Source organism: Morone saxatilis, unplaced genomic scaffold (genome assembly GCF_004916995.1).
Source record: "Morone saxatilis isolate NCDOM2014 unplaced genomic scaffold, NCSU_SB_2.0 Contig0, whole genome shotgun sequence".
Taxonomy (NCBI): domain Eukaryota; kingdom Metazoa; phylum Chordata; class Actinopteri; family Moronidae; genus Morone; species Morone saxatilis.
In genome coordinates, this window is record NW_023339650.1 from 18,683,044 (window position 1) to 18,687,188 (window position 4,145).

Here is a 4,145-nt window from a genome sequence, read left to right on the forward strand (position 1 = left end):
TTTTTTTTTTTGGGGGGGGGGAGGAAGCGCTCTTGGAGTTTCCTCAAGTTTTCTCAAACAAACGTGTCCTCCAGCATTATTGACTACAAGATGATATCAGTGATTTGGCTGTGAATATTTAATGGGCTTGCTGAGTAATGCAAGCAGAGCTCTAAGAGAATTAACTTGGCTTCTTTACTCAAAAAGTCGCAGGTATATTGACGGGGGGGGGGCGGTTGCTGAATCTAACAGGACCATGCAATCCTGAAAATTGAATTTAGTGCTTTGGAAAGTTTTACTGTCCTTCCTGTTGCCTTGCAGATTGCTCCATGTAAGTTATTGCGCTGGCTCAATGTAAGCCTGAGGAAATATGCCTGAAGGCGGCCAAGAAGTTGTTTGAGGGAGTTTTCAAACTACCTCGGGAATATTCTGCAATAATCACTCCTCTGCACACATACTTTTTAAATTACAAACAAGCAGTTGTGGTTATCAGGGGAGATTGGGCAATGATGTCGACTCTGAGAATGGAGCTTTTACGAGTAGGTGAACTTCGCTGCTTGTTTTGCTTTCTTTCTGCCTTGTTTTGTTTTAATGGGACAACTTCCCGCTTGATTTCGTAAGGCAAAGAGCAGCTTGGTGAACAGAGATTGTCTGAACCAGAACAGGTTTTGTGGTCCAGGTTTTTCACACGCTGGTTTTGAAGTTCAGAGATGAAAGGGACAGAGTAGAATCTGTGGCTGATCAAAGTCATACAGAAAACACGGCAGGTGCTGAATATTTAAAGGCTCAGCGAGTAGAGTCCCTGTGTGTGTGTGTGTGTGTGTGTGTGTGCATGTGTGTGGGAAACATACAGCATGTATATGTGTTTATGGTCTGAGCTGTGTGAGCAGTGAGTATGAAGACATTCAAAGTAACATTGCCGAACTGATTTGACAGGCAGGGGAATAGACACATCAGAGCCATCTGCATTTTTTAAACCACAGCTCGGATTACAAAAGACAGTCCCTCACGTTTCATCTTTCTCTTCTCCCAAATATCTTCACTCGGCGGGTCATGTGCAGCAGCTTAGGGGATATTCCAAAAAAGCTTGAGCCTCAATCTGCCGGACAGCTCCAGCCTGTCCCCGTGAGCGCTGACGTCACAGGATGGCGGGTTTACCCAGCGGCCAGACCATGATGACCGGTGACCCGAGCTGATTACATTATTTGTGCTCCAGATGGGCAGCATCATTTTGATGTGTCCTGCTCATAATATTGAATGTTTCTAGTCCTCCCTTTAGTGGCATCTGGAGCTAATAAAACCACGTCTCAGTGGCCGCTGTCTGTGCTGAAGCGGACCCCATCCCCTATGGGAATGTCTGCGGCCTCCTCTACTCTCCGCGTGTGTGTGTGTGTGCTGAGATACTTGTGGACATTTGTTGAGCCTGCATGCACAGCGAGTGGCTATAATGTGTGTTTGTGTGTGTGTGTGTGTGTGTGTGTGTGTGTGCTTCGTTTACGAATGTTTGAAGTCAGTGGCAGAGAGCACCCCTGGGCATTGTAGTTCAGTAGATGCACCTTGATTGTTTGAGTGCATTAGTCACGGTCTGTATGATGCGATAATAAATCATGACGTTGTTTGTACTGCGAGGGCTCTGGGATTCCTCCTAAGATTTTCTTGTGCCAAGTGTTTATCTGGAGTTGCTACTTCAAGTGCCAGCCAACTGGGCTTTTCTCTTTTCTTTTCTTTTTCGTTTCTTTTTGTTTCTTTTCTTCTCTGTCTCCAGAACAGTGCCCCCTGCTGTACAGGACAAACGTGTTAAGCCACTTCACGAAGAATGGCAGATTTGATTTTTCCTCCCCCTGCTGTGACACTGTCTTTTATTTCTTGAGGCTTCTTGTGACCATTAGAGAAAATTTCCTGCAGGCACAATGGCAACTTAATAACTGCTCCTTACTAATGAGACAGATTCCCTTCAGAGACGCCTATTTACGGAGCAGTCACAACCGTAATTGCACAGAAACCAAAATAAGGATAGACGTATTTCTCAGCCACAAACACGTACAGAAAGAAAATGTGATGTCTCTTCATAGTTAAATGTACTATTGGCAGGGGCTGGTGTCACCTTCTGTCTGAAGGTCAACCCTAGATTGAATTTGCTATGACTAAAAAAGACGCTAGAATTAGATGGGACACGGTTAAGCCACGGCGAGGCTGTTTCTCGACAGGTTTCAGCAAAAGGGATTTGAGAGCTGGACGGTGGCCAGGAGAGTAGAACGTCACTATAGAATCTGCCTAAATCCCCAAAAAGGCCTGTTTTGCTCTGTGTGCTGAGAAGATAAATACACATGGATCAGACAATTTACACCTCACTTAACAATAGGTAATTATCTCTCCCTGCTTTGTGCAGGAGACACCAATGGCACCAATTACACAGAAATATACATATAAATCTATTCTCAAAGTGGTTGGATAGAGATATGATGTGTGTGTGGTGTGTATGAACAGTGCTGGATGAAGCTGATAGTATACAGTGCATGGCTTAAGAGCTTGTGATAAGAGAAGAGTCCAGCTTTATACAGTATGGCACACTAGGACGGATGTGACTATGAAATCACTTAGATTCATGTCTTTGGGGTGGGAGACAGAGTAAATTGCTGCCAATGTTGAATAATGCAGTCTGCCAACAGCCTTTTTTTCCTCCCTCTTCCCCCTCAAACTGTGGCTTGGCTCCACAGCTTTTCTAATTATGAAGTGGCTGAGAGATAGCTTCACAACTCCGATACTCTGGTGGTGGTGAGCGGAAGCTGGCCGAATAGCAATCTAACTGAATTACCAACAAAGCCTGACAGACTTGTGGAGTTTAGTGAACATATTTGCAAAAGTAACATCCCCACCTACCTATTCAGTCACGAAGTGTGGAGACATAGACGCAGACGCCCAGGCCAACACACATTTTGAAGCAGGCGCACACACACCAACACACACAAACACACACAGGCACAAACGCAGGCAAACAAACACAGTACAAAGAGGGAAGGTGTACAGTTCTCCGCACGCTTCTCAGCACAATTTAACAAGATATATTAGTCACCCAGGAGGCAGCAGAAAGCGAGGCATCCACAGTGTACAGCAGACTGCAGTCTGACAGTGGGAGATAGTGATTTACAACAAAGCCCTGTAGACCATGGCACAATTTCAGAGTTGCCGAAATGACACTGGTAAAGCAGGGGCATGAAAGTATATCCACCAGCCACGTCTCATTTCTTACACCATTTGCCCCGGGAAGGGGAGGGTGGAGAAGGAAGGGGCAGATGACAAATCCAGTATTGTAGCTACCACACAATGTCGAGTTGAGCCTCGGAGTCGAATTCTGTTTGGATGCCATCGAAAATATGAGCAAAAACTAGAGGGAAGCCTTCAAGGACACTGAACATTCCTTCTTTCTTAAATTCGAGGTGAAATCGATTCCTTGACCCTGTGAGTGTACCGTTAGGGTTTGGATTGGATTTGGAATTAAATCTCTATATCCAATATGTGGGTGGAAAAACAATAATCATCTAATAGTGGAAATCACAGATCCAGATCACTATCAAAATCTAATCAAGTGTTCCTTGGCTCGAGGCTGATCTCACCACCAAATTTCATGGAAATTAGTTCATTTTTCTGACACCCTGCTGACATACAGATTAACTCACACAGGTGACAATACAACTTCCTTGGCAGAGGTAAAAATGTACCCACTGATATACGTTTTGAATAAAATGAAGAATGAACTTCATTCATAAATAATATGACCTTTTTGTCAAATTACATCTTAAGAACATCTTGCTCACATCGTTTTTATGCCTTGTGGGGGGAGTGTCAAAACTTTGTATGTATGTAAAATGAAAACAAAAAGTGGAATTTAACTATACTATCGTGAGAAAAATGTATGTATGTATGTTTCAGCCCTACCTTAAGGTAACTGGTGCAGGAGAAAGAGTGTGAGTGAGTGCAGCAGACAGATCATGTCCGCAGGTCCTGCCTTTCCCCTCTAGTTGGATTCCTGTCTGTGCAAAGCCCAGAGGCTTAACTCTGGCTGCAGTAAGTGGACTGAGGAACGCTAAACACTGTCTGGGGGAAGGCTGCTGAACATGACAGCCAGTTAATAAGTGTATGGCAGACGAGCAAGTGTATGAAGGAGT

The 4,145-nt window shown here is 44.3% G+C and overlaps 1 protein-coding gene across 1 annotated transcript in view; it reads left to right on the top strand.

Moving 5' to 3' along the window:
• LOC118330997 (cadherin-6-like) overlaps window positions 1-4,145 on the top strand; it is a 59,572-nt gene that overhangs the window by 1,019 nt on the left and 54,408 nt on the right. The gene's annotated exons all lie outside the window — the stretch shown is intronic.